The sequence below is a fragment of the Peromyscus californicus genome, unplaced genomic scaffold (genome assembly GCF_007827085.1).
Source record: "Peromyscus californicus insignis strain IS unplaced genomic scaffold, ASM782708v3 Scaffold_11__1_contigs__length_118956290, whole genome shotgun sequence".
Taxonomy (NCBI): Eukaryota; Metazoa; Chordata; class Mammalia; order Rodentia; family Cricetidae; genus Peromyscus; species Peromyscus californicus.
This window is the reverse complement of record NW_026294402.1, coordinates 5,645,617-5,668,596: the sequence shown is the minus strand read 5'-3', so window position 1 is coordinate 5,668,596 and position 22,980 is coordinate 5,645,617. Positions and strand designations below refer to the sequence as shown.

Sequence of the window (22,980 nt, the reverse complement as noted above, 5' to 3'; positions counted from 1 at the left end):
TCATCATAGTCACAGAGCCCTGTGCTATTGAGGTCTGGGCTGCAAGAAGAAGGAGGAGGAGGAAGAGGAGGAGGGCAGGGAAAAAGAGGAGGAAGAGGAAGGAGACCAATAGAACTAGGAAGAGGTTAACAATGGGTTTCTCCACTGTCTCTGAATGTTAGAAGTCAGCTTACTCTTCTGATCCTTAATCCATCACTAGAAGGCTTTTCCTAAATGTGTCTGTTTCTATGTGAATTTACCCATCTGAAGATAAAGCAAGAACTTTTATCCAAACACAGAGTAAATAGAGTATGAGCCTCCTCAATTGTATATCACACATGTAGATCTATTTAGATATGTGTGTGTGTATATATATATACATATTTCAAAGAAAGTCTCTAAATAGTGTGCTTTCTGAACTTATGCCAGCGGTTTAAATTACAGGTGTTTAGGAGGCAATCATGTCAAATGAAGCAAAGAAACCATTTAAAACAAAGGCTGAATTTTTCACTAAATTTGGTGTTTACAGATACTTTATGATTTTGGTAATGCTGACTCCATCAAATAAGGTGACCTGGCTTGAACGCCACCAGGTGGAGAGCTGAAAGCAAGATGAGAATGTGTGGAAACGTGCCCTCCACTTCCTGTGTCTCCCTTACAAATACCTAACTTTGCACCCTTGTTTGTCGCTCTGGGTTCTTCCACAGCAGGAAAGACACATACGCAAAGGTCCTGTTCTAGATAATCAGAACAGAAGACACAGCCAAGCACCCAATGGGCACTTAACCAATCCACAGGGAAGGAAGGAGGGTCAACGGGGCACCAGGGGTTTTTGAGGAGAGAAGATACTAATAACTGGAAGGTTTGATGTTATTGTTCTTGCAAGAAGAGAGACACTTGAAAATATGTAAAAGAAAGAGGCCCATGGAGATGAGATATTGGAAATATAAGAGGAAGGAAAATTAAACCCTGGCAGATACGGCAACAACATGTTACAACCAATTCAGTGTAAACTGAATATCAGTTTACACGCTTAGGTTTTTACACACTCAGCCTTGGAAAACTCACCTAGGTTTTATACTCTCAAGATTATCCTCCTCCCAAGACAGTAAGAAGCCACGGTTTCCTTCTGATTGTAGCATGTAATTATCATGAGCAGTGTTTTGTATTCTTTTGGCATTCCTATTTTTCTCTCCCACCTACCTGGCATCTAGCAAAGCTGTCAGCACACGTTTTGCTTAGTACAAGCATGTGTTGACTCTGAGTAATTTTTCCCTTGCCTCCTTTACTTCCCCTTGAAGGTCCCCCTCTCTGCTTTTGGTTGCAACCCCGTCTTCATCCCACACCATCCAGGATTTTTGCATGGCAGGACCCTGCTTTCACTTGTTCATTCTCGAAGTTTCAAGTGGAACTTTTACTCAGTGACAGATACCCTGTCACTCTGCTGAGATGCACACACCATAATCCCTTCATTTCTGCTTTCTGACTGGCCTCACTTGAAAATTAACATATTATCTTCTTGGTTTGGCTACCATGATCCTCAGGCAGCCCTGGAGATGGAAGTGTTGGCAGAGAACTCCGTGATAGGGCTCACTGGAAACAGAAAGCATCTGGGGCTAGAACAGATTCCCATTTCCTGTTGAACTCAGCTATGTGTACCATCCTAGCATCATATATTAACTTATTCTTTCCTGTACCAAGTACAATCTCACTAGACATCTGTTTTCTTCTGCTATTAAATTTTGAAATAAAAATGAATCATTGCCAAAGCAAAGGAAGAATGATGTGGTGTTAACCTCATCCCTCAGACAGCCTGTGTGTTTAACTGCACAGCGTCCTATTTATGTAGAGGGGCTTTCACCTGGATGATAATATCAGTGTGATCAAGTGACCAGGAAAAATAGTCCATCATTTAAATGGTGCACAACATGTTCTAGGAATGGCAAGATGGCTCATCAGGTAAAGGTGCCTGCTACCAAGCTTGCAACTTGAGTTCAGTCCTTGGGGGCCACTTGGTGATAAAGAGAACTGACTCATGCAAACTGCCCTGTGATCTCTACTCATGCTCCATGATATACACACACACACACACACACACACACACACACACACACACACACAGAGAGAGAGAGAGAGAGAGAGAGAGAGAGAGAGAGAGAGAGAGAGAGAGAGAAGTATTATAGATATGATAGGATAAAATGGTAGATTTTTTAATCTACTTTTAAAGAGCAACAACTTGTTTGAAATGTTTTGCTTTGGTATGGATTTTAGTTTATTGATACAAATTTAAAGTTAATTTTGTTATACTGTATATATTTCTACTCTTGTTTAAGGTATTATATTTATGAAACTCAATTAAAATCGTAATGTATAATTAAGAAATACAGATTTTTTTTTTAGTCATCTATGATAATCAAACTTATAGTCATGTTAGTTAAGTTTTCTAGGTATACATAGACATAATTCAATTAGGTAAATAATCTTCATACACTTCAAAGATCTACAGAATATGGCATTTAAAATGTTTTAAGAGCTTTTCTGGACATTGAGGCAGCAACAATCTACTTCAGAGAAGATGATGGTCATTGAAGAAACTCCATATAGAGTTTGCTTCTTTATGGCAGAAGTTAGCCATTTAGGCAAAAAAATTGCTCTTTCCTGGACTGCTTGATAGTGTGTTGTATAAACTGGACATGCAGGACCCATGGGAAAATGACTACTGAATTTTGCCAAAACAAGACAAAATGGTCCTGCAGGTTCCTGTTTCACAGAGGAGACTGCCAGACATTCTACAGGATACAGGGGAAAGTGACTGAGAGACTCTAGGCCTGTAGACTGAAGATGGATGCCTCAACATTGCAGAGGAATTTGGGACTATCCAGGCAGCCAGATTTCTCTGTATTTTCTAGAACTTTGGAAGTTGCTTGCAGTGTGCTTCCTGTTTACTTAGGTAATACCCTTCTGGGATCTTTGATGGAGTTAAGACTATATAATTATAATTAAAGCTTTCCTTAGTTGTGATAAAAGATAAATTAGATACAAAACTTTAGACTCACAAAAATAGGATGGATGGTAGAATATTTTTTAATTTTGCCAAATATAGACTAGATATTGTAACTGTAATTCTTGCTTGATAATTTTTTTATGTAATTTTACCATGGTAAAGTTAAAATCTTTCTTTTTGATTAGACAGAAAAGAGGAAGTGCTGTGGGATGTCTTTCTGTATGCTGTGAGTATGTGTTGCTCTGATTGGTTGATAAATAAACCTGCATTGGCCTATGGCAAGGCAGGATAAAGTTAGATGGTACATTCAAATTGAAGACAAGACAAAGAAGGGTGGAGGCAGAGGAGATGCCAGCCTGCCACTGAAGGAGCAACAAGATGCTGGCAGACCAGCCACATGGTAACATATAAATCAATAGAAATGCGTTGAGTTAAGTTATAAGAGCTAGCTAGCAGGAAGCCTGACCCATAGGCCATATAATTTGCAATTAATATTAAGCCTCTGAATGATTATTTTATAAGTGGCTGTGAGACTGCATGGCCGGGCAGGACCAGAGAAACTTATGGCTAGAGAAATAAATATATAAAAATGTAACAAAAGACACTCTAATGTTAGTGTTTTCTGTTACCTCTGAATGGTTAGTGAGGATGACTAAAATTAGCAAAGCCTTGAGAGGACAGTCATTAGCTTGACTTAGAATAAGGAAAATCTTTTCTCATCCGTGAAGTCCATCTTTGTAATGGTGAGGGTGAGGAAAGACGTTCTGCCCACACAGTCAAAGCAGCAAGGTCAAGAAAGCTCACACGTCCATCTGCATACAACTGTGTGATGAATGCTGTAAGTATCCTGTACTATACTTAACCTGCCTTCAGCATTTACTTCTGTGGTACATCAGGTTTGGGACAAGTGACAATGTGATGCTTTTAAAACCACACATCTTTTTCTTCTATAAATTATGTATGTATGTATGTATGTATCTCTTGCTTGATTTAGGGCCTTGTGCACACTACATAAGCACTTAAGCACTGATTCAGAACCTTAACAAATACCATATTCTATCTTGTTAACTGATTTCACAAAGGGTTAATAATTAACTGGCATCCAGAGACTTATATGTATTTCCACTTTAAATTTCAAAACAATATAAAAATATTTATGAACAATTTTAATTTTTATGTCAAATACATACAAGAGAGGAAATCTGGGCTGTAGTCAGAACTAAATTCAGAACTAATTAAAGATTTGAATATGAAAAAGGCAATAAATAGTCTTTTCTTCCTAATGCCATACCTCTTTTGTTAAGCACAGTTCCCGAGGATCTGGTTTTTCTTTTCTTCCTTCCATTTCCTCAACAATCTGGTCCCTTTATTAACTGAAGAATCTCAAGACATTGAGATAAACAATGAGAAGTATGTTATAGCAAAACTCAAGGTGGAGCTTCAAAGTAAAGATATAGAGAGAAGCCAAACTGCCCTTACTTGGCTGGCAGACTAGAAGACCCCTTTGACATGCAGTTACAAAATGCAGACCCCTCTGAGAAGCAGTTGGCAGAAATGAGACAGGAGAGGAGGATCGACTTCCATGGGCTCTGTAGCAAAAGGACCTTCAGGGCTTTGAGCCTTTTCTTCTGTGGCTTACTTCTACTAGTAGAAGTTGGCATCTGTAGAGAGGCATTTGTAATAAGAAATGTGATGGTATTTTCCACCCATAAGGCTTACTACTTTGACTAAATTGGATTTTCATAATTGTGGGTATTGTGAGGCAATTCACAGATTCCCATTTTTAAAACTTAGCTAGTTTGTCAAAAACTAGTAAATAATTAATTCAAAATATCTTTTTAAATAATGGATTGGGCATTGAAGTTGAAAGAAGGCAGGCTTAATCTAAACTGTAACATTGTACATCTACTTCAACCTATAATTTACTACTGATACGAGCACATTCTTTGCCTTCACTCAGGTAACGGGAAGCACATGTACACTCATATGCATGGAAAATTAGTAGAGGTGGGTTTTATAAAGAATTCTGCACGGTGTAGGAAAATCTGGAATACCCTGACTAGGCAACACACTTGAAAGTGATGATGACCCAGAGTTAATGAAAAATACACAGTAGAGTTTGTGCAGGACTTCAGGCTAGAGTCCTCATCGTCACTCCATACTTATCTTGGGAAAATGTCCCTCTAAAAATGGATTGTGTCAAATTATTTACTATTGTCTCTGCCTAAGTATTACAATAGGCACCTTCATTCACCTTCAATCAATTTCAATGAATTCATTTTACGTAAAACTCTTCCCCCAACTATTTCAAACTAACTTAAATATGACTCATTTTTTTATAATATTTTTATTTTAAAAATCTTCCTTTCCTGTTCCCCCTCTGTCCCTTTCTCCCACTCCCCCCACCTATCACCATCCCACCCCCATCCCCTCCTCAAAGAGGGTTAAGGGCTCTAAAAAGCCAGGTTGTATACCCAGAATAAGTCCTGGTCCCATTGCCAGGGGACCCACAAACACATTAAGCCATGCAGCTTTCACCCACATTTAGAGGGCCTAGTTCAGTCCCATGCAGGCTCCCAAGCTGTTAGTCCAGAGTCCATGAGTTCCCACTAGCTTGGGTCAGCTATCTCTGTGGTTTTTCCCATTATGATTCTCACCCCGCTTGCTCTTATAATCCTTTCTCCATTTCTTCAGCTGAACCCCAGGATCTTGGTCAAGTGCTTTTGGCTGTGGGTCTCTGCATCTGCTTCCATCACTCATTAGATGTAGGTTCTATGATGACAATTAGAGTAGACATCAATCTGAGTGCAGGGGAAGGCTAGTTCAAGTACCCTCTCCACCATTGCTATGAGTCTTAGCTGGGGATAGTCTTGTGAGTTCCTGGGGTTTCTCCCTAGCTGCAGATTTCTCCCCATCCCCTTAATGGTATTCTCTGTCAAGATATCTCTTTCATTGCTCTGCCTCCCCATCTCTTCACCAACTTGGCCATCTTGAGCCCTCATGTTTCCACCTCCCATCCACTCCCCTCTATTCCCCCCTCCCAGTTTACCCAGGAGATCTTAACCCTTTACCCTTCCTGGGGAGATCCATGTGTGTCTCTCTTAGTGTCCTCCTCTTTACCTAGCTTCTCTGGGGTTGTAGATTGTAGCCTGGTTATTCTTTGCTTTGTGTCTAATATTCACTTATGAGTGAGTACATGTTAATGTTTGTCTTTCTGGGTCTGTGTTACCTCACTCAGGATTATTTTTTTTTCTAGTTCCATCCATTTGCCTACAAATTTCATGATGACATTGGTTTTTTTTTTTTTACCATTGCATAATACTCCATTGTGTATGTGTACCACATTTTTTTTTTATCCATTCTTCAGTTGAAGGGCATCTAGGTTGCTTCCAGGTTCTGGCTATTATGAATAATGTTGCTTTGAACATAGTTGAGCAAATGTCTTTGTGGTGTGAGAAGGGGAAAAATCAGTAGCCCTCTTGAACGTTTCAACCCCCCCCCCATCTAAAGGTATATGCTGATTTATAAATGAACCCAGAAGGACCAGCACTTTAGAGCTGACCAGAGTTTGAACTCACGTGAAAAGAGAACTGGAACAATAAATCTGAATGTATGTATCCTGGACTCAGCAAAACAGGATATAGGGAGTAAAAAATTTATGTCTCTGTACATACCCTGCATCCTGTAAGCCATTAGTAATGTCATACTTATAGTTCAGCCAGTAACTTCAAAGAACTACCTCACCCCTGCCCCCCTCATCCAATCCTGAGATATGTAACCCACTGCATGTAAACTTTCCCTACATAAACCCCTTGAAATGAGTGCTCAGGGCTTCCTCCTTCACTTGCTGTAAAGAGATTTTGGACAAAGTCCCTGCCCAGGCTTGAATAAAGAAACTTATTGTTTTTGCATCCGAAGTTGGCTCCTTGGTATTCTTGTTGGGGGGAACTCACAATGTGGGCATAACAGTGTGGTTGAGCATCTTTTGGGTATATGCCCAGGAGTGGTATTGCTGGGTCTTGAGGTAGGTTGATTTCTAATTTTCTGAGAAACTGCCATACTGATTTCCAAAGTGGCTGTACAAGTTTACATTCCCACCAGCAGTGGAGGAGTGTTCCCCTTGTTCTGCATCCTCTCCAACATCAGCTGTCATCAGATCAGTGTTTTTGATCTTAGCCATTCTGACAGGTGTAAGATGGTATCTCAGAGTCATTTTGATTTGCATTTCCCTGATGGCTAAGGATGTTGAACGTTTCCTTAAATGTTTTTTTGGTCATTTGAGATTCTTCTGTTGAGAACTCTCTGTTTAGCTCTGTAGCCCTTTTAAAAAATCGGATTATTTGATATTTTGTTATCTAGTTTCTTGAGTTCTTTACATATTTTGGAGATCAGCCCTCTTTCAGATGCAGGGTTGGTGAATATCTTTTCCCATTCGGTATGCTGCCTTTTTGTCTTATTGACAGTGTCCTTCACCTTACAGAAGCTTCTCAGTTTCAGGAGGTCCCATTTATTAATTATTGCTCTCAGTGTCTGTGCTAATAGTGTTATACTTAGGAAGTGATCTCCTGTGCCAGTGTGCTCAAGGCTACTTCCTACTTTCTCTTCTATGAGGTTCAGTATAACTGTATTTATGTCGAGGTCTCTAATCTATTTGGACTTAAGTTTTGTGCATGGTGACAGATATGGATCTATTTGCATTCTTCTACATGTAGATATCCAGCTATGCCAGCACCATTTGTTGAAGATCCTTTCTTTTTTCCCTTGTATAATTTTGGCTTCTTTGTCAAAAATCAGGTGTTCACAGGTGTGTGGATTAATGTTAGAGTCTTTGATTTGACTCTATTGGTCAATGTGTCTGTTTTTATGCCAGTACCAAGATGTTTTTATTATTATAGCTCTATAGTAGAGCTTGAAGTCCGGAAGTTGATTTGTTGTATAGGACTGTTTTGACTATCCTGGGTTTTTTGTTTTTCAATATGAAGTTGAGTATTGTTTTTTCAATGTCTGTGAAGTATTGCATTGGGATTTTGATGGGGATAGCACTGAATCTGTAGATTGCTTTTGGTAAGACTGCCATTTTTACTATGTTTACCCTACCTATCCAAGAACATTGGAGGTCTTTCCATTTTCTGATATCTTCTTCAATTTCTTTCTTCAAAGACTTAAAGTTCTTGTCATACAGGTCTTTCACTTATTTAGTTAGAGTTACCTGAAGATATTTTGTATTATTTATGGCTATTGTAAAGGGTGATGTTTCTCTAATTTCTATCTCAGCCCATTTATCATTTGTATATAGGAAGACTACTGATTTTGTGTTAATCTTGTATCCTGCCACATTACTGAAGGTGTTTATCAGTTGTAGGAGTTCCTTGGTAGAATTTTTGGGATCACTTATGTATACTATCATATCATCTGCTAATAGTAAAAGTTTGCCTTCTTCCTTTCCAATTTGTATCCCCTTGATTTCCTTTTGTTGTCTTATTGCTCTAGCTAGAACTTTGAGTACTATATATTGAATAGGTATGGAGAGAGTGGACATCCTTGTCTTGTTCCTGATTTTAGTGGAATCGTTTTGAGTTTCTCTCCATTTAGTTTGATGTTGGCTGTTGGCTTGCTGTATTATGCCTTTATTATGTTTAGGTATGTTCTTTGTATCCCTGATCTCTCCAAGACCTTTATCATGAACGGGTGTTGGATTTTGTCAAAGGCCTTTTCAGCATCTAATGAGATGATCGTGTGGTTTTTTTCTTTCAGTTTGTTTATATGGATTACATTGACAGATTTTCATATGCCAATGCATACAAAATCCTGCATCTCTGGGATGATGCCTACTTGGATGATTTTTTTTTTTTGATGTGTTGTTGGATTTGGTTTGCTAGTATTTTATTGAGAATTTTAGCATCAATGTTCATCAGGGAGATTGGTCTGTAATTCTCTTTCTTTGTTGCATCTTTGTGTGGTTTGGGTATAAGGGTAGCTGTAGTCTCATAAACAGCATTTGGTAATGTTCCTTATGTTTCTATTATGTGAAATAATTTGAAGAGTATTGGTATTAGCTCTTCTTTGAAGTTCTGGTAGAATTCTGCACTGAAACCATCTGGCTCTAGGCTTTTTTTGGTTGGGAGACTTTTGATGGTTGCTTCTATTTTCTCAGAGGTTGGAGATCTATTTAAATTGTTTATCTGATCTTGATTTAATTTTGGTATGTGGTACCTATCCAAAAAATTGACCATTTCTTTTACATTTTTCAATTTTCAAAGTTTGACCTAATGATTTTCTGGATTTCCTTAGTGTCTGTTGTTACGTTCCCGCTTTTGTTTCTGACTTTGTTAATTTGGATATTCTCTCTCTGCTTTTTGGTTAGTTTGGATAAGGGTTTGCCTATCTTATTGATTTTTATCAAGGAACCAACTCTTTGTTTCATTTATTATTTGTATATATATATATATATATATATATATATATATATATATATATATATATATATATATATATATATCTTTGTTTCTATTTTATTGATTTCAGCCCTCAGTTTGATTATTTCCTATTGTCTACTCCTCCTGGGTGAGTTTGCTTCTTTTTGTTCTAGAGTTTTCAGGTGTGCTGCTAAGTCACTGGTCTGGGATTTCTCCAACTTCTTTATATAAGCACTTAGTGCTACAAACTTTCCTCTTTGCACTGCTTTCATAGTGTCCCATAAGTTTGGGTATGTTGTGCATCCGTTTTCGTTGAATTCTGGAATTCTTTAATTTCTTTCTTCATTTCTTCCTTGATCCAGTGGTGATTCACTTGAACATTGTTCACTTTCCATGAGTTTGTAGGTTTTCTGCAATTTGTGTTGTTGAATTCTAACTTTAAGCCATGGTGGTCCAATAAGATACAGGGGGCTATTCCATTTTTTTGTTAATTCCTGTTATTTTTTGGTGGTAGTGTGTGTGTGTTTTTCCCTTCTTTGGGATTTGCTAGTGTGAGGTTATCTACTGCCTGTGTTTTGGTGGTTGCAGCTAACTTCCTTGGGTTGGAGTTTTCCTTCTAGCACTTTCTATAGGGTTGGATTTGTGAATATATAATGTTTAAATCTGGTTTTTCATGGAATATCTTGTTTTCTCCATCTATTGTGATTGAAAGCTTTGCTGGGTATAATAGTCTGGACTGGCATCTGTGGTCTCTCAGGATCTGTATAATATCTGTCCAGGACCTTCTGGCTTTAAGAGTATCCATTGAGAATTTGGGTGTAATTCTGATAGGTCTGCCTTTATATGCTACTTGACATTTTTCTTTTGCTGCTCTTAATATTCTTTCTTTATTCTGTATGTTTAGTGTCTTGACTATTATGTGGTGAGGGGACTTATGGTGGTTCAATCTATTTGGTGTTCTATACACTTCTTGTACCTTCACAGGCACATCTTTCTTTAGGTTAGGAAAGTTTTCTTCTGTAATTTTGTTGAATATATTTTCTGCACCTTTGAGCTGGAATTCTTCTCTTTATTCTATCCCTATTATTCTTAGGTTTGGTATTTTCATGGTGTTCCAGATTTCCTGAATGTTTTATGTTAAAAATTTGCTGGATTTAACATTTTCTTTGACCAATCAATCTATTTTCTCTATTGTATTTTCAACACCTGAGATCTCTTCCATTTCTTGTATTCTGCTGGTTATACTTGCCTCTGTAGTTTCTGTTCATCTACTCAGATTTTCCTTTTCCTGAATTCCCTCAGTTTGTGTTTTCTTTATTGCTTCTATTTCAACTTTCAAGTCTTGAACTGTTTCCTTCATTTGTTTGATTGTTTTTTTCTTGGGTTTTTTTTTTTTTTACTTTCTTTAAGAGATTTCTTGATTTCCTCTAATTTTTTGTTTGTCTTTTCCTTAATTTCTTTAAAAGAATCTTTCATTTCCTCTTTGAGGGCCCCTATCATCCTAATAAAGTTGTTTTTAAGGAAATTTTCCTCTGGGTCATCTGCTTTGGGATGTTCAGGTTTTGCTGTTGTAGGATCACTAGGTTCTGATTGTGCCATATTGCCCTTTATGTTGTTTAAAGTGCTCTTACACTGTGGTCTACCCATTTCTTCCTTTAATCCAAACAGGTGGAGCTCCAGGTCACTCTTCTTCCAATTGGTGCAGGTGGGGCCTGTTTGATCTTCTCAATCAGTCCGGGAGGGTGTGTATGGTTCCAGTGGTCACTAGTGTGGCAAAAGATGGTTGGCTTGGTTTGGCAGGGGAAGGGGGCTGCTGCCCAGTCTCTGGAGCTCCAATGGATGGGGGAAGGGCACAGAATGTGTCCCCAGGGCCTACAAGCAAGAGAACTGGGCTGACCAGTCCAGAGACCCAGGCCTTACCTGTTCCCAACTGGTGTAGGATGGGCATATGGCTCCTGTGGTCACTGGTCAACTCAATCTTGTTTTAGAGATATGCCCTATTTTTCTTTTTCCTAATGGATTCTGTTCTAGCTCTTAAATCCTTTTATTATACATGTGACCTTTAGACCATCAGAAAAATGCTATTGCTACAAACAAGTCACCAATTTCTAGGGGTTCTCCAACTAAACTTCACTCTCACTGGAAGTCGATTAATGGTGGATAGTATCCCTCAGGGGCTTTCTGTGCAGAGTCTCCTTGTACCTCGGGACTCACTCAATCCTACAGGGCCCAAGTCCTCTGGATTTAGCCTCTAGATGAGGAAAAGGGACACTTTTACATGGATCAATCCTGTAAATAGGGCTTACCCTTTATGCTCACTTTACACTATGCAGAGTTTAGCTTCCTGGACATAGTAAACTGTAATGCAGGCTGGGAAAAGTAGTCTAGTTAAGTCTCTAAGAAAATTACTTTGTAAGTTTGATGGACATCTTGTAAATGCTCACGACAGTGTCCTTTTCCTTTCTTCTTTTAAGAATGGTTTTTCATTTCTTTTAATTTAGCAGTGTATTAAATCAACAGATACTTAATGAATGGACACTGCATGCTATGTCAAAGCCTGTGTCATGGGCAATTGTGAAGCATGGGTGAGTATTTCCTATCTGAGGTTTGTCTGACATCATGCTTCTGTGTGCCCTGTGGCCTTTGCTGTTGAACGTGCATCACGATGGACTTTTGATTTCTTCTCCCCATCCCTATCAAGGGACCCTCAAAGGACACTCTCTATAAAACCCTCCTGGCAGATTCTGATTGTCAGAGAGCCCCACCGTCCACAACTGTCTTCTGGGAAGGCAGATTTCTGGAAAGATGAGTTTTGGGTGAGATCACTTGATATCTGGATGTGAGGTCACCCCATCACTGAAGGTGGGTAGAACACTTTCCTGGGTGTGAGTGTGGCAGCGATCTACTAGTTAAGATTCCTGCTCATGGGAAGTCAGGCTTGTAAATTTGTAGAAGGGAAAAAGAAGCTTTCTGCATTCCAAGCATCTGTAAAAAAAAAAAGAAAAAGAAAAAAGAAAGAAAGAAAGAAAAAAGGAATTACAAGAGCATTAAAATGAAATGACTCTTGTCAAGCTCCTTCAACAGGTGGGTACTCTAGAAAAATGAGAAAAGACTAAGACCAATTTACAGTCAGTTTAAATCCAGCTTTATAGCATAAAGAGGTCTTAATTGCTAGAAGAGGCAGGTCAAAGGAAGCTGAATCAGACATAGAACTTAACCTTGCCCCACATTTTGAAGAACGAACTTTAAAGATTGCTATGAAAGAATATGCCATATGCAATGTGTAGACGTGAATTACGGCTATAGAAAGTTTCAATTCCCTAAGCTTCCATGAACCTTCAAGCTCATAGGATTGGGATCTAGGGGAGCTCTGGGTGCTCTCTCACTGTTGTATGCTTCATACTGAATTTATATAAAATGTGATGTGCATTCTATGTTGCCATGAGCAACACTGCACTTTCTCAGAAAGCTATTGCCCACTCACAACACATAAAGTCACTGACTATGATGTGAGGAAAGTTTATGGAGACAGCATCACTGTGCCCATGTGCAACTAAATCAGCACATTGTACCAAAGTGTCTGTCTTTCTTTCTTCTTCTTTTTTTTAAAAAATTATTTATTGTTTTAGTTATTCATTTTATGTGGATTGGTGTTTTTGCTTGCATGTGTCTATGTGAGGGTGCAGATCCCCTGGAACAGGAGTTATAGACAGTTGTGAGCTTCCATGTGGTTGCTGGGAACTGAATCCAGGTCCCCTGGAAGAGCAGCCAGTGTTCTTAACTGCTGAGCCATCTCTCCAGTGTGTCCCCAAAGTGTCTTTCTAAGACGAGCTGCAGTAGTCTTTACTACAAAAGCCATGCTACAAACATGGTGGAAGCAGCAGATCCTGATGTGCACGTATCACAGGGGATTGCAAGAGTTACGAAGGTAAAAATCAGGGAAAGTTGATACCTTCCAAGGAGCACCATTGATTAGACCTTAAAGTGGGAGAAAGTGGAGCAACTATATGATAAAAATCAAAGCAATGATTCTAAGGAAACTTGATGAATTGCGTTGAGAAGATAGAAATTTCAAATAAGCAAGATAATTCACATCACAACTAAGAAACTTGGCTGTGAGATATAAATCATGGAAAACAGCCAAACAGAAGTCCTGAAATGGAAGAACTCAACTGATAAGATTCAAAAACAGGGCCCAGTACCTTAAGTACAGAGCAAGAGTGGAAGAGAGAATTCCTAAACTTGAAAGTAACCTCTTAAAATAAGTCAGTTGCACAAAAAGCAAAGAAAAGGGAAAATGAAGAAAATCTTCAATCTTACATGATACATTAAGCAAATATTGGCATTCTGGGTAGTCCAGAACAGGAAAAAAAAGGCATACACAGTTATAAAATAGCTTAGTTAATGAAATAGCCCCAAACTTCCCATCATATGAGAAAGATGTGGACCGCTAGATCTACCAGGCTCAGTGACCTCAAGAGACTTGACTGAAAATAAAAACAGAGCTTGTGTAAGCCAAAAATATGCACCAAATCATCCAAAGTCTAAGACAGAGAAAGAGTCCTAAACACAGGAAAAATGCCAAGTCATGCTTAGAAAACTCCCCACTGAAGCCAAAGCATAATTTTCAGGAGATAACAGGATGGGATGGCCAGAGCCCTGAAGAGCAAGAATGGAGAAAATCTTGGCAACCCAGGGGGCTGAATTCAGCAAAGCCTTCCTTCAGAAGTAAAGCAGTTGTACATTCTCCTCAAGATGAGCAGATTGAGGGATTCATTCCTGTTGGACCAGTCTTAAGATATTTGAGGGAGCCCTGTATTCAGAAGCAAGAAGACATTACCCGGCACAAATGTGTACAGTGCCCCTAGAAAACAGATATGCAGAAGAAAAAAGGAAGCAAACATTAGCCCAGAGTGCCACTAAACCACAAAGACAACCAAGAGGAGAGAGGAGTGAGGGCACATAAAAAGCACAGATAGAAATTAGCAAATTACAGGATATAAAAAATAACCTTGAACATAAACAGAATGTCCTAACCAAAAAGTGTAGGTTGCATGAATAAATGACATAAACCTCTCTCTCTCTCGTCTCTCATCACACACAAAAGTCAACTCAAAATGAGCCAAAGACCTCCATATAAGATATAAAATCATGAAGCTACTGGAAGAAGTTATATGCTTTAAGATCAATATAGGAAATAATTTTTAGCAAAGATTCATAAAGTATACATGGTACTATAACAACCCATGAAGTTGCGATATAATTTAAGAAACAACCAATCAACGGTGTCAAGAGGCAGATAACTAAGTGGGGAAAGATGTACACAAATTGTGACACTTGACAAGGGATTAATATTTTCATTTAATAATTTCTTGAAAATTATTTTTCTGACATAACCACATACACCCAACAATGTAATTCTATGTACTTGTTGATAGACACTGTAGAATATTTTTCCATCTCATGTCTTCAATTTTAGTTACATAGATTCATTTGAAGAGTGTGCATATTACACTTTGAATACTCAATGGGAATCTCTAAAAATATCCACACCGTCAGATATTTTCTTGATAAGGCATATATTTTTATATTATATCATATCACATGATATGATATAATATGATATAATATATCATATTAGTATTTCAGAAATTATTTTTAAAAGTTTTTTCACTTCCCATCTGTTATGCACACTATAAACTTGGCTGGCACAAAACTCATCTGTGTTAAGGCCAACAGAACTGTGCCATCTCTACCTTTGCCTGTGGTTTTAACAACACAGCTCATGTCCACATGGCTACATTTGCTCTTGTTCCAAAAGCACGCACCATAATTTGTCTACACTGTTTCTGTGCTGTTAGTAAAAAGTTGACGCATTTTTTTAAGCTTTTAAAATTTTTGTTTGAGAATTTCATATGTGAGGACTGTATTTACATCATTTTCACCTCTCCCTCTCCCCCTACAACTCCTCCTGTGAACCCCTCAAGTGCATGTCTCTTTAATTGTTGTTCACACACACACACACACACACACACACACACACACACACACACACACACACTCACACACACATATATACAAATGCAGCAGCTTATTGCTTCTATTTAACATTACTTGTATGTGTATTTGTTTAGGGCTGACCACTTGTGAAGTTGATATTTATATAAAGGAAGGCATTTTCCTGACTAAAGTAGCTCTAACACCAATCACCATAATTATATTTAAGTTAAAATTAAACACTTTTCTAAAATGTGATCTGTCAGGTCCCCACATCCCCCTCAAAAAGCATGGCTTGATTAAATGAGAGCCTTGGCTTAACTTAATCTCATAAACGTCAGAGACTTGACATTTGGCCATGAAACAATGTTATCATTTCTAGGCCATGTTTTGTGTTTATTTTTAAGTTCCTATTTCCTCTGTTAGTAATCTGGAAAACCTAGTTTCTTGATGCAATAAGTGGCTATGCATTGATCATGCAGTCATAGCTTTCTGATGACTGCACAACACGTTAGCTAATGTGTTATCATTTTCCATGACCTTGCAGAGTCTTTTGTATGCTTACAGTATTCTAAGAACTGAGATTTACCACTTTCCTTCTGCCAGTTTGCTGTTTCACAGGGCTCGGATCTCTGAGGCAGTTCATGATGATTTCAGCATCCTGAGGCTTTGCTATACAGTCTATGTGGAGAAGTTCTCAAGAGTGACATCTGCCCCTAGTGCCATGGGAGCTCTATAAAATGAGCACAGCCTTATGGAATGCTTTACATCAATCCCACCTCAGGCTCTGCACTTCTTCCTGCTTCACTGCTTGGTGGTATGGTGATGCCCAGAGCCTGCATCCTATCGTCAGCATCCCTGCCTATATTCTCCCTACTTAGATTCCCTTCTCTGCACAAGTGTCATGACAGCATCTTCAAACCTGATATTTAGGCCACTCCTTTATCAGCTGCATAGAAATGCCTTGTTTAAATACTATCTTCACGTTGTGTGTGTGTGTGTGTGTGTGTGTGTGTGTGTGTGTCTGTGTGTGTGCGCACGCGCACACTTGCACATGGGTACATATATGTCATGGCCTGTGCACGAAAGTCAGGAGACAAATTTTTGGAGTCTCAGAGATTGAACTCAGGTAGTCAGTCTTGGCAAAAAGCACCTTTACCTACTGAGTCATCTTGCAGTCCAAGATATATCCAAAAATATTGAATAAAATTTTCCAGTCTATATTTCAGAGCACTTTAGTGATAGGCTGCTCCACACCATCCTGTTCCATCATTTTCTATGGCTCTACATGACTTCCTGGTTCTCAATCACTCTGTTTTTCCTTTAGTGTCTGTACTTTGTTCTCTCTCCACAGCTTAGTCATTCCAGGACTTTCCATTTTAATCACTCCCCATGCTATTCCTCACAATTACACTTAGCACTAGTTTGAGGAAAGCTGAATTTATAAAGATTTAGTGTCTCTCAAAAATTAGCAAGGAAGATCATACTTTAAATCACTCCAGGGAACTCAAAACTGGAAATGACTGCAATAGAAATCACTCTCTTTAAGAAGCGAAGACATCCATTTAAAGAGTGAAGTTTTTAAAGTGCTTTTCCCTATTAATTTGAAGGTTCTGTTCTGAGTTTTCACATGTGAATAAGACTTAAATTATCATCAAAAATTAGTTTGAAAGGAATGTGCTCTGAAGTATAGTCTGAGAAATTCTGCTTTGGCTAAATACGAAAGGAGACATTGCTTGGGCCAGTAGTAGGATGGCTTGGTGGGTAAGGGCACTTGATGCCTTGTCTGATGATGAGTTTGATCCCCGGGACCAATGTGGCACAAGGAAATCTCGAGTTTCCAACCTCCAGGTCATAAGAACCATATTTCTTTTGTTTCAACTCAAGTTTTGCATCCTTTGCAGGATGGAGAACACCTCATGTTCTCATCTTGTCTGCCTGTTGGCTTATGCATTTTGTTTCTCTGCTAACAATATTTTCATCCGTTCAGTGATCTACACCAGAGACCCAGACATTCTCAAGGCTAACTCAACATTTCACCTAACTCAACATTACTCTTTTTACTACACTGTACCTCCTTTGATGTTAAGGTTAAAATGCATGCTCACCATTGTATACTATTGAGCACATCACTAATCATATGGATGCTAACCAATAAATACTTTAATTAATTAAAATACTCCTTATTATCAACTTAACACAGCCTAGAGTCATCTGGGAAGCAAGCCTCAATGAAATACATTCAGTTGGCCTGTGAGTCAGGTTCGCAGGGAAATTATCTTATGAAGTTAGTTGTTGTGGGTAGACTCAACCCATTGTGGGCAGCACCATTCCCTAGGCAAGAAGTCCTGAATATATGAATAAGGAAACCGAGCTGAGTCAAACATGTGAGGAAGTGAGCCCATGTGCATCTATTCCTCTCTGCTCTTGACTGTGAATATCATATGACCCGCTCCTACTTTGGTGTTTCCACAATGATGGAGTATAACTTGAAGTTGTAAGACAAATAAACTCTTCTCCTACAAGTTGTTTTTACCAGGGCACTTTATCACAGCAACATAAACACAACTAGAACACACTCTTTCCCTCATATCTAAGTGACTATCAAGGGCTTAGAACTCACCTCCTAAGTTGTTATTTAATAGTTTCCCTCTTCTCATTCCTGTTATGCTCAGATATGTATTGTCTCTTATCCATACTGTTCAGATCACTTCTAGCAATTTAAAAAATTGTAAACACAGCAAATTACTCACTTGAACTACGAGCATGATGCTATGTGAAGCTGCTTTTGCATTGAGTCGTGTGGCTAAGTACATGAACCTCACTTACTCATTCAACAATTATTCACTAAGTTGCTTTCATGTGTCACGCAGTCTTCTATCTACAGAACAGGCAGAGGTGGGCACGTGAAGTGCATCATCGAATAGACACAGTAATAACTCAGCCTCCAAAGTCTTAATCCAAAAATTTTTCAGGACTATTTCAGTGATCATTAAAATTCTAAAGATGTATCTTTACTCTCTTATTTGTATACAGATTCAGAAGAAATGGGTTACAGTTCAGTTATTTGTATTAAAGTCTTTTTTTTTTTTTTGGTTTTTCGAGACAGGGTTTCTCTGTGTAGCTTTGTGCCTTTCCTGGAACTCACTTGGTAGCCCAGGCTGGCCTCAAACTCACAGAGATCTGCCTGGCTCTGCCTCCCGAGTGCTGGGATTAAAGGCGTGTGCCAGCATGAACACAAAGCAGAGGGGTCAGTAGAAGACAATAGAAGATGGCATAATAAATGAAGAAAGATTGGTATGACAGAAGTGAAGTGCAAAGAAAGGGTAGCTGATAAATTTAATTTATGAGTATTTGTCTACATGTATGTATGCTTACTATGTGCATGTCTGGAGCCCAAGAAGGTAGAAGACAGCATCAGATCCCCTAGACCTAGAGTCACAGACAATTGCAAGCCAACATGTGGGTACTGGAAAAAGATCCTAGGTCCTCTGCAAGGAGCAGGCAGTGCTCTTAACTGTTGAATCATCTCTCCAACCCCTAAAGTTCACTTCTTGATGGATCTAGTGAGAAAAACCAATACTTTTGTGATATTCTTATCACATGTAGGAGGCAGGTACTAGTGCCATTCTCATGTAATACATGAAGTAACTAGTGCAGAGAGCCAGTCTGACATCATACCCCAACAGAGGAGCACTCTAACTCTGGACCTTAGCTGTTAGTGGAAACTGATGTGGATTAGACTGGATTTGAATTAGATACTGAAGTACTTGAGAGAGCATGAACACAAAGCAGAGGGGTCAGTAGAAGACAATAGAAGATGGCATAATAAATGAAGAAAGATTGGTATGACAGAAGTGAAGTGCAAAGAAAGGGTAGCTGATAAAAGGAGGCTGAGAAGAGGGTGGGCTGCCTGGACTGAGCTGCAAAGGAAACTGGATTCCCAGGAAAACAAGTAGAGATCGTGAGGTTAGATCTCACTTAGCATGAGAGGTAAACACAACTGACACATTAAAAGACCCCAGGGGCAGCAGGGATCGTTCATCACTTGAGAGTGTTTGCTGCTCTTGCAGAGGACCTGGGTTCAGTTCCTAGGACCCACCTGAAGCAGTTCACAATTGCCTGGAGCTGGAGAGCTGCAGAGCATCTGATACTCTCTTCTTGACTCTGGGTACTGTGCTCATATGCACATAACCTTGTACAGACATACACATGTACACACAATTAAGAATAAAACAAGCCTTCAGGAAAAGGAGAGTTGGTTTGGGATACTTGTCAAGTTATAAGCAGGCAAAATTTGGAGAGAAGGATACAGCTCCAGTGCAAGAGAGAACACTGTGGGCAGCAGCAGTGGAGGAAGTGACTATAGACCCCAGACTGAAGGGACAAGAGAGCAGAACACTTTCTGGAGGAGCCTAAATGCTTCTCCTTCTCCTTCCTCCTCTTCTTCCTCTTCCTCTTCCTCTTCCTCCTCCTCCTCTTCTTCTTCTTCTTCTTCTTCTTCTCCTCCTCCTCCTCTTTCTCCATCTCCCTCCTCCTCCTCTTCTTCTTCTTCCTCTTCCTCTCTTTCTCCTTCTCCTTCTCCTCCTTCTCCTTCTCCTTCTCCTTCTCCTTCTCCTTCTCCTTCTCCTTCTCCTTCTCCTTCTCCTTCTCCTTCTCCTTCTCCTTCTCCTTCTCCTTCTTCTTCTTCTTCTTCTTCTTCTTCATTATCATCATCATCATCATCATCATCATCATCATCATTATTATTGTGTGTGTGCGTGTGTACCTATCTGGGGAGTTGTGAATTACACGGATGATGTGTAGCAAACTCAGGTTTCCTTCAGTAACAGCACATCCCCTTAACTGCTGAGCCATCTCTCCAGTCCTAAACTATACAAAACTCAGAGAATTAAAAACATTATTTTCATGAAGTCTTTTGTAAGTGTGATGAAGGTTGCATCAGTTAAATCATGTTTAAGATACTACAGTTTCAACTTAGGAAAACTACCATGACAAAGGTCAGAAGGGAAGCCAGCAAATACTGATGACTCTGTCTAAGACTTGAGTTTCCTAGTATGCCAAGAGCTTCCATAACCTAAGACCATGAAATCACAGCAGGATGGAGGAAGGGACTGTGTTCATCTTCACAGAGGTAAAATAGATTTCAACGTAAGAAACATGGTCAGCATCACCCCTGGGAAGTGACAACCTAATCCACAATCAGATGCCCTATTCTCAGATGCTCTATTCAGCAGATTGAAGATAAAATATTTGATACCTCACTGTTATCAAAGGTATGAAAAGAGATTTTCTATGGTGAAAGTGTAAATTCTGCTCATTTTAAACTACCAAGGCATTATGCTCCCTTTGGCATAGCAATGGAGTTCTGGGAATCTGCCCTACAGATGGAATCGTGGGTATTCAAATGACAGAAGAGGCTAAACACACACACTTTGAAACCGCTTGTAGCTGTCAAGTGCTGCCACCAAAGCAGTGAAATTACTGCACTTCAGAAATCACTTATCATACACTGGGATGTTCGTCAACACATAAACCATAGAGAATGAGGAAGCAAATACAAATCCCCCAGGGAAAAACTATGGATGAGTAGTGCATTGTCATGTGAATAAATATTGGAACTATGTAATTGTCTGCATGCTTATTATTTTAGTTTTCATTACCTTCATTTATTTATTCATATTTACATATTTCGGTGGCACATATACACCACACACACACACACACACCACACACACACACATCTCACACACACACCACACACACCACACACACACACACACACACACACACACACACTACACACACATACACACCACACACACACCACACACACACACACCACACACACACACACACACCACACACACACACATCTCACACACACACCACACACACCACACACACACACACACACACACACACACACTACACACACATACACACCACACACACACCACACACACACACACCACACACACACACACACATACCACACACACACACCACACACACACACCACACACATACATACCACACACACACCACACACATACCACACATACACACACACACACCCACACACACCCCACACACCCCCACACACCAGACACACACATACTACGCACACATACACACCACACACACACCACACACACACCACACACACATACCACACACACCACACACACACCACACACACACACTACACACACCACACACACACACACCACACACACATACACACCACACACACACCACACACACACACCACACACACCACACACACACTACACACATACATACCACATACACATCACACACACACACACCACAACACTACACACACATACCACACATACACACACACACACCACACCACACACACACACACATCCCATTCACACACACACCCCCACCCCCACCCCCCCCACACACACACGGAGGTCAGAGGGAAGCATGGAGGAGTTGGCTCTTGGCTTCCACAGGCTGGGTTCTGAGGATTGTCCTAATGTCCCCGGGGTGGCAGCAAGTGTCCTTTCCTGCTGTGTCATCTCATCAGCTGATGTGCTTCTTATAAAATAGTAAAAATATGTACATAAACATTCTGACAGGTTTCCTTAAGTAGGCCAACATTTCTGGGAGGAACCAGGGACATCTCGTCACTCTGTGCTCTTGCCACAGCCTTTTCCTGTTGTCAGAGCATGGTTGGTGAATGAAGCTATGGAAGGAGAATGTTTGAGAACTTGTGAGAAAATTCCAAAGAAATGAGACAGAAGTCTTGTAAGCTGTTCCTCCACACGTGGGTTGTTCCTGGGATGGGATTCTGTGCCCTCCTGGCTGTGAAAGTGGGAGTGGGCTATCCATCATCTTATCCATCGTTATTTAGATGATGCTTCCAGGCGTGGGTCACCCTTGTTGCCTTATACAGCTTAAACTCTTGTGACCTTACCCTGTGACTGTATATAACTTGAACTCAAGTGAACTTTGCTCCCATGACCTGGCCTAGCTCTCACAATGCCCACAGAATAGAAATTGTCTGATGCCCTGAATAAAGTTGGCTCTTGCATGAGACTTTAGTCCACCTCATTTTTAGGCTCTCCTCTCCCAGGTGTTACCTGAGAGATGTTACCTGAGTAATGTTAACTTGAATGTTATCTGAGTCTTCCTGTGGTTGAAATTCTATGCTTCAAGATTAAAGGGTAGGTCCAGGGATTGTAAATTTCAAAAACAAAACTTACAACATTGCATATTGACTATATTCTAATAATGTGTTTTGTGTATCTAACTTCTCCAAAAGCCAGTTACTCTAACTTCCTTCCTGTTTTCTTTCTCTTCCACTATATTTTCTAAAAAGAATTGAAAATACTTGTATAAGGGTTTGGGTTATAACATAGTGGTAGAATACTAGCACGTGAGACTGTAGGTTAACTCTATAACTACCAATAACTAACTAACCAATTAACCAATTAAATTCAAACAAGATCAAAAAAATTTTTACTTTATCATCCAACCTCCCTCCCCCAGGTGTTTGACATATTTGATATTTTAGTACTAAAAATGCTGAGAAAATAAATGAATAAT

The 22,980-nt window shown here is 39.5% G+C and overlaps 1 long non-coding RNA gene across 2 annotated transcripts in view; it reads left to right on the top strand.

The window, feature by feature from the left end:
- Positions 1–22,980, top strand: part of LOC128119013 (uncharacterized) — a 133,729-nt gene that overhangs the window by 7,309 nt on the left and 103,440 nt on the right. The window lies entirely within an intron of this gene.